Here is a 9,178-nt window from a genome sequence, read left to right as displayed (position 1 = left end):
CCTGGGGGCTAATCTTCAGGTGATTATTCTCTCCTCCTTTCCTCCCTCCATTCATCATCTCCTCCTCCTCCTCCTCCCTCTTGTCTCCTCCATCCTCTCTCTCCCTCCATTCATCATCTCCTCCTCCTCCTCCCTCACCTGTCTCCTCCATCACTCTCTCTCTCCCTCTATTCATCATCTCCTCCTCCTCCTCCCTCACTTGTCTCCTCCATCACTCCAGGTGTACTCAGGTGCACCGACCTAAGTGTACACACAGTCACCAACCACTCACAGACTGTACAGTAATTACATCTGTTTAATTACCGTATTACGTTGGCTTAGTTAAATAGATACCCTTACTAATATACATCCAGTAATTAAGCTTGTTTGTGTTACCTGTAGAAGAGTCTTAATTACCTGTGTCAAGTGTGGTGCTAATTGGCTGATACTGAAGGTATGTTATGTCATAGGAAAGAGATCCGTGACGTCACACAGAATATGGTGACGTCACTGATGAAGATATCTGACGTTACTTCCACTTTGATGACGTCACTAATAGCATTATATTGTAGCTATAGTATAAATATGTTCATTATTCATTACAAACCTAACCTAACTTCCTAACCACAGCGAGGCCTTTTAAATTCTCCTAATTCAATATTTTATAAATTAATGAGAGTCGCCGTAATTAATACTAATGACGTCACTTCCTGCATGGTGACGTCACTGAGTGTAATATGTTTTGACACGATTGATGACGTCAGCAGGAGGCTTGACATGATATGGGATGGAGGGATAAAGGGGGAGGTGAGGGTGACGAGGGGATGGGGGAGGAGGGGAGGGAGGTGAGGGTGAGAGACAGACAAGGAGACATCCACGCAGAACAATCAATAAGACAGACAGACAGACAAATGAACGGACAGACTTCACTTCTCAAGCAACCAATCAGGGGGAAGTTTATCACGTCACTTCTCAAACAACCAATCAGGGGGAAGTTAATCACGTCACTTCTCAAGCAACCAATCAGGGCGAGGCCTCTTCACGTCATTTCTAAAAACAACCAATCAGGGGGAGGCTTATTCACGTCACTTCTCAAACAACCAATCAGGGTATAGATTATCAACCTCAAGAAGGAGAGTCCCAATCAGAAACAAGAACCACGCAGAGCCAATCAGGATACTGTTTTCAGGAGAGCCAATGAGTGGCCAGATTTAGAACTTCATTCTTCCAGAGAGCCAATCAGGGAAAGCATATTGTCCCCAAGCTTTAAAGAACCAATCAGGTTAACGCCAGGTCTTAAAATAGCCAATCAGAGACCAGGTTTAGAGTGTCAAGCCTCAAAGAACCAATCACTGACGAGTTTTGTGACTCCCATCCTCGCATTAACCAATCAGAGACGACCTTTATTACTCCCACCCTCCATTAACCAATCAGGGACAAGCTTTAGGACTCCCATCCTCGCATTAACCAATCAGAAAACCCGATTTATGACTCAAAACCTTAAAGAACCAATCAGAGACTAGCTTTAATGATTAAAAAATCCTCCACCGTAGCCAATGAGCGACCAGTATGTTGACCCTTGACCCTGGGGACGAGTGATGACCTCCCCGGCTAATGACCCAACACACCTCGGTCATTACACCTGGGTTTTGCTTTCGTGTGTTTTTTTTGTTTTGTTTTATGCCCAGACGTGTATGGCTGCCGTCATCAGTGAGGTGTGTGTGTTTTTTTATGATGGATGAGTCTCTCTCTCTCTCTCTCTCTCTCTCTCTCTCTCTTCATTTTCTTCCTTTTATTTATTTATTTTATATATTCGGTTTTCCTTCATATACTCATCACCACTACCACCATCACCACTACCACCACCACTACCACCCACCACCACCACCATCACCATCACCACCACCACCACCACCCACCACCACTACCACCACTACCACCATCACCACCACTGCCACCATCACTGCCACCACCACCACTACCACCACCACTGCCACCATCACCACTACCACCACCACCACTACCACCATCACCATCACCACCACCACTACCACCATCCACTGCCACCACCACCATCACCACCACTACCACCATCACCACTACCATCACCATCACCACCACTGCCACCATCACCACTACCACCACCACTACCACCATCCTGCCACCACCACCACTACCACCACCACCACTATCACCACTACCACCATCACCACTACCACCACCACCACACCACCATCACCATCACCACCACTGCCACCATCACCACTACCACCACCACCATCACCACCACTACCACCATCACCACTACCACCACCACCACCATCACCACCACTACCATCACCACTACCACCACCACCACTACCACCATCCACCACTACCACCATCACCACCACTACCACCACCACCACTACCACTACCACCATCACCACTACCACCACTACTACCCCCCATACCCCCTCCTTACCACCCACCATACCTATCACCCCCTCATACCACTACTACTACCACCATCACCCCCTCACACCACCACCACTACCACCATCACCCTCATACCACCACCATCACCCCCTCACCACCACTACTACCACCATCCTCACACCACCACCACTACCACCATCACCCCCTCCTGCCACTACTACCACCATCACCCCCTCCACACCACCACCACTACCACTATCACCCCTTATACCACCACCATCACCCCTCACCACCACTACTACCACATCACCTCACCACCACCACTCACCATCACCCCTCATACCACCACTACTACCACCATCACCCCCTCATACCACCACTACTACCCCCATCACCCCCTCATAGCACCACCACTACCACCATCACCCTCATACCACCACCACCACCATCACCCCCCTCATACCACCACCACTACCACCATCACCCCCTCACACCACCACCACTACCACCATCACCCCCCACACCACCACCACTACCACCATCACCCCCTCATCCACCACCACTACCACCATCCACCCCTCATCCACCACCACTACCACCATCACCCCCTCACCACCACCACTACCACATCACCCCTCATACCACCACCACTACCACCATCACCCCCCTCACCACCACCATCACCCCCCTCACACCACCACCACTACCATCACCCCCTCCACCCACCACTACCACCATCACCCCTCATCCACCACCACTACCACCATCACCCCCCTCATACCACCACCACTACCACCATCACCCCTCACACCACCACCACTACCACCATCACCCCTCATGCCACCACCACTACCACCATCACCCCCTCACACCACCACCACTACCACCATCGCCCCCTCAGCACCACCACCACTACCACCATCACCGCCTCATGCCACCACCACTACCATCACCCCTCATACCACCACCACTACCACCATCACCCCCTCACCACCACCACTACCACCATCACCCTCATGCCACCACCACCACCACCATCACCCCCTCATCCACCACCACTCCACCATCACCCCCTCACCACCACCACTACCACCATCACCCCTCATACCACCACTACCACCATCACCCCTCATCCACCACCACTACCACCATCACCCCTCACACCACCACCACTACCACCATCACCCCTCATACCACCACCACTACCACCATCACCCCTCACACCACCACCACTACCACCATCACCCCCTCATACCACCACCACTACCACCATCACCCCCTCATACCACCACCACTACCACCATCACCCCTCCTTACCACCACCACTACCACCATCACCCCCCTCATACCACCACCACTACCACCATCACCCCCTCATACCACCACCACTACCATCACCCCCTCGCACCACCACTACCACCATCACCCCTCACACCACCACTACTACCACATCCCACCCCACCACCACCACCACCCACCCACCCCACCACCACCACCACCACCACCCACCCCACCACCACCACCCACCCACCCCTGTTACCCCACACCTCTGTTCAATTTAGATAACCCATGACTGCCCATACAATCTACTACCCTACGCCCACAAGTCCTCGTGGACCCCCCACCACCCTCACGCCGCCCCCCGCCCGCCACGCCCACTCTACTAGCAGCAGTTGTAGTAGAGGATTTGAGTTAAGTAATTTCGTTTATATTCTCTCTCGTATGACTGGCTTCAGTGAGACAGCTAGCTAGTCCTAGTTAGTGTCTCATGCCTGTCTCTCTACTAGCTGGTAAGGTAGATGCTTCCAAACTAGTAAAATTGAATAGCAGGATTTTCATTGATAGAGTACTAGCTTCCTCTGACGTCATAGCCTGGTGATGACAATGTTGAATTCGTAATTTTAACCTAAATTTACCTCGTGGCTCTATTCTTGTGAGGTTAATATAATCGTAAGGTAAAAAATAAACCATATAGAATAAATTACCAATACGAAAATTAACGAGACATCAAAGTTTATTCGTTATAAAATAATCTAATGACTGGGAGTATCTGGCAACACTGAGTAGTGATATGACGTCACGGATGCGCGCTTCCATCATTTATGGGCTCAGCAGCTTGCGAGACGCGCAGTCCGAGTAGGGACGACACGGTGTGAGGGTCCGCATCTGCTCTGAGGTCGTGTGGGAAACAAAATTTTTATTTATATTTAACTACTTTACGTGTTTGTTAAGTGAAAAAAATATATATATATATTAACATTTTACAACCAAGATTTATTACCAAAAACCTTACCTAACCAACTAGTTAAAAAATAAATAAATATTCGACTCTTCACCAAAAGGACAATTGTACATCAGCAAACCACAACAACGGCTTATTACTCCACCACCAAGATCTCTCCACCAGCTCAGTGGGTCAACCAAAGAGGAAACAAAAGGTAAATACATATGTCTAGTACTGTATGTCTTAAGGCAGCTCAGAAGGTCATGTCTCTCACGCCTACAAAGTTGTGTCTGTCTGAGAAACACTGAAAACCTTTCCTGAAGTGGGTGGTGGTTTACTCCCTGACTACTCCCTGCTTACTCCTTGTTTACTCCTACTACTCCCTGCTTACTCCTTGTTTACTCCCTGACTACTCCCTACTTACTCCTTGTTTACTCCTACTACTCCCTACTTACTCCTTGTTTACTCCCTGACTACTCCCTACTTACTCCTTGTTTATTCTCTACTTACTCCTTTTACTCCTTACTCCTTTTTTACTCCCTGACTACTCCCTTACTCCTTGTTTACTCCCTGACTACTCCCTACTTACCCTTTACTCAGTTTACTCCCTGACTAATCCCTTGTTTACTCCCCGTTAACTCCCTTATTAACTTGCTTAAACTCCTTTGACTCCGTTTACTCCCTGGCCTCCCTTGTTTACTCCCTGACCTCTCCTTATTTCTCCCTGGCCTCCTTGTTTACTCCTGGCCTCCCTTGTTTACTCCCTGGCCTCCCTTGTTTACTCCCTGACCTCTCCTTATTTACTCCCTGGCCTCCCTTGTTTACTCCCTGGCCTCCTTGTTTACTCCCTGGCCTCCTTGTTTACTCCCTGGCCTCTCCTTGTTTACTCCCTGGCTTCATGCCTCTAGGGTGAAGGGAGGTAACTCTGCTACGCACATATTGTTAGGTAACAGTAAGGGAGATGAAACCAATGGTACTTGATTGTGTTTAAAGATCTATAAACCAATGGTACTTGATTGTGGTTTTAGATCTATAAACCAATGGTACTTGATTGTGGTTTAAAGATCTATAAACCAATGGTACTTGATTGTGTTTAAAGATCTATAAACCAATGGTACTTGATTGTGTTTAAAGATCTATAAACCAATGGTACTTGATTGTGTTTAAGATCTATAAACCAATGGTACTTGATTGTGGTTTAAAGATCTATAAACCAATGGTACTTGATTGTGGTTTAAAGATCTATAAACCAATGGTACTGATTGTAGTTTAAGATCTATAAACCAATGGTACTTGATTGTGGTTTTAAGATCTATAAACCAATGGTACTGATTGTGGTTTAAAGATCTATAAACCAGTACTTGATTGTGGTTTAAGATCTATAAACCAATGGTACTGATTGTGGTTTAAAGATCTATAAACCAATGGTACTTGATTGTGGTTTAGATCTATAAACCAATGGTACTGATTGTGGTTTAAGATCTATAAACCAATGGTACTTGATTGTGGTTTAAGATCTATAAACCAATGGTATGATTGTGGTTTAAAGATCTAAAAATGGTACTTGTTTGTGTTTAAAGATCTATAAACCAATGTGAATTGATTGTGTTTAAAGATCTATAAACCAATGGTACTTGATTGTGGTTTAAGATCTATAAACCAATGGTACTGATTGTGTTAAGATCTGTAAACCAATGGTACTTGATTGTGGTTTAAAGATCTATAAACCAATGGTACTGATTGTGGTTAAGATCTATAAACCAATGGTATGATTGTGGTTTAAGATCTATAAACCAATGGTATGATTGTGTTTAAGATCTATAAACCAATGGTACTTGTTTGTGGTTTAAAGATCTATAAACCAATGGTACTTGATTGTGTTTAAAGATCTATAAACCAATGGTACTTGTTTGTGGTTTAAAGATCTATAAACCAATGGTACTTGATTGTGTTTAAAGATCTATAAACCAATGGTACTTGATTGTGTTTAAAGATCTATAAACCAATGGTTGCTGATTGTGGTTTAAGATCTATAAACCAATGGTACTTGATTGTGGTTTAAAGATCTATAAACCAATGGTACTTGATTGTGTTTAAAGATCTATAAACCAATGGTACTTGATTGTGTTTAAAGATCTATAAACCAATGGTACTTGTTTGTGGTTTAAAGATCTATAAACCAATGGTACTTGATTGTGTTTAAAGATCTATAAACCAATGGTACTTGATTGTGTTTAAAGATCTATAAACCAATGGTACTTGATTGTGGTTTAAAGAGCTATAAACCAATGGTACTTGATTGTGTTTTAAGGATCTATAAACCAATGGTACTTGATTCTTCTTGTTTATCTCGTCATTTGCTTAAACAAGGAAGCCTCTAAGCTGGTAACCCTCACACCATCACCACTACTACCACCACCACTACTACTACCACCACCACCACTACCACCACAACTACCACCACAACTACCACCATCACCCACGTCACCTCAGCTGTTCCAATGTTTATGTAGTTTTAACATCTGTAAATATATATGTAGTCTGTGTCTATGTAGGGCCATGTATAACCAATGGGGGTGATGACGCGTTTTCTAATTTTTCGAGAACATCTGATTCGTCCAAAGTTTGTTCCAGATGTTATGAAGGCAAATGTTATATAGTGTTATCGGGTTTTTAAGAGAACGTGGTGGGGTTTTTTTATTTCACGGGTATGTTCTCTAATTGGAACCAGCAGAGGTAATGTTTGGATGTATGGTTTCTAAGATGGGATTTGAAACCATTATTGTTACTTCTGAGAGCAGGTACAAATGTTTTCTAAGGCATTGGGAGTTATTAGATACCCCGTGTGTGTGTTTGTAGTAGTTGAAACCAAGGGTGAAGGGCAGTAGAAACCAAGGGGTGGGGGACAGTAGAAACCAAGGGGTGAGGGGGGCAGTAGAACCAAGGGTAAAGGGGCAGTAGAACCAAGGGTAAAGGGGGCAGTAGAAACCCAAAGGGTGAAGGGCAGTAGAAACAAAAGGGGTGGGGACAGTAGAAACCAAGGGGTGAAGGGGCAGTAGAAACCAAGGGGTGAGGGGGCAGTAAAACCAAGGGGTGAGAGGGCAGTAGAAACCAAGGGGTGAGCAGTAGAAACCGGTAGCTAGAACTTAAGGCCAACGCTACGTACTGTATTAACCAACGAGTTTAAATTGACAGAAACGCCTCCTGTCTCTCCTCCCCCTCTCCTGTGCCACCGTCTCCTCCCCCCTCCTGCCTTCCTCTCCTTCCTTCCCCCCTGGACATGCCTTACAGGGAATGCACAGTTGCAGCTCTTGCTTGTCCATACCGTTATGTTTTGCAGTGATAGTCAATGTTGCAAGAGATGGTTGTTGACTCCTGGCGTGTAGTGACCGGGGGTTAATAGATTAGGAGGTTGTAGTGGGGATAGTGGTAGTTGAAGTGGGGTTAATGCTGGTTGAAGGGCTGTTACTCGTACGTCAAGCTGTTTACTCGTAGATCAAGCTGTTTACTCGTAGATCAAGCTGTTACTCGTAGATCAAGCTGTTACTCGTAGATCAAGCTGTTACTCGTAGGGCGATCAGCTGATATACCAAAACAAACATCGACTTGAAAAGAAGCCAATCTGACCTTTATGTCTCTTGGGCATAGAGACAAAAATACAAGTCTTCCGTGTGTGTGTGTGTGTGTGTGTGTGTTAAGTTAATTCTCGTTGTGATCTCGTTGTGGTCTCGTTAACGATATTGACAGAGAGAGATATTGAAGGTGTGTGTGGAGGACAGAGAGTTACGAGAGACAGGTAAGAGACATAAAGGTTCATACAATATAGAGGAACGAGACAGAGAGAGAGCGAGACAACAAGGAGACACGAGACACTCTAGGAGACACCCTGGGAGAGACATACAGAGACCTTAGGAGACACATTGAGACCCTGGGAGACACACAGACACGAGCCACATAGAGACGCCCTAGGAGACACATAGAGACGCCCTAGGAGACACATAGAGACACCCTGGGAGACACAGAGACACCTAGGAGACACATAGAGACGCCTAGGAGACACATAGAGACGCCCTAGGAGACACATAGAGACACCCTGGGAGACACGAGACACCTAGGAGACCTGGAGACATATATATAGACCCTAGGAGACACGTCAACTATGGATCTCAATACAACGCTGCAGGGCCGGCGTCTGGGGGGAGGGAGAGGGAGAGGGGAGAGGAGGGAAGGAGGGAGGGGTAGGGGAGGGAAAGGAGAGGAAACAAAGGAAAAAATGAAGGGTAGTGAAGGAAGAGGAAGGAGGAGGAGGAGGAGGAACTAAAGGAGAGGAAGGAGAGAAAGAAGGAAAATAAAGAATTGTATAAAATAACACACATAATGATTAACGAACAAGAACAAGGAAGAGAGACACGTGACACAGCGAATACATAAACAACAAACAAACAATAAACGGAGGAAGAGAAACTGAATGTATATATAATAAGGAAACGTGAAGAGAAATAAGTGATTAATAATAATAATAATAATAATAATAATAATAATCAATAGTTGTAAGAA

At 45.8% G+C, this 9,178-nt stretch overlaps 1 protein-coding gene across 2 annotated transcripts in view; it reads left to right on the top strand.

Moving 5' to 3' along the window:
- The first annotated feature begins 4,532 nt into the window (after positions 1-4,532).
- The window catches only part of LOC121865257 (protein Tob1-like), a 72,842-nt gene continuing 68,196 nt past the window's right edge, over positions 4,533-9,178 (top strand). For both annotated transcript variants that reach the window (XM_042364616.1, XM_042364617.1), the window contains exon 1: positions 4,533-4,835. The gene's annotated coding sequence lies outside the window, so the exon portion shown is untranslated. The remainder of the gene's footprint in view (positions 4,836-9,178) is intronic.

The sequence above is a fragment of the Homarus americanus genome, unplaced genomic scaffold (assembly GCF_018991925.1).
Source record: "Homarus americanus isolate GMGI-L3 unplaced genomic scaffold, GMGI_Hamer_2.0 scaffold16889, whole genome shotgun sequence".
Classification (NCBI taxonomy): Eukaryota; Metazoa; Arthropoda; class Malacostraca; order Decapoda; family Nephropidae; genus Homarus; species Homarus americanus.
This window is presented reverse-complemented; position numbering and strand designations above follow the sequence as displayed.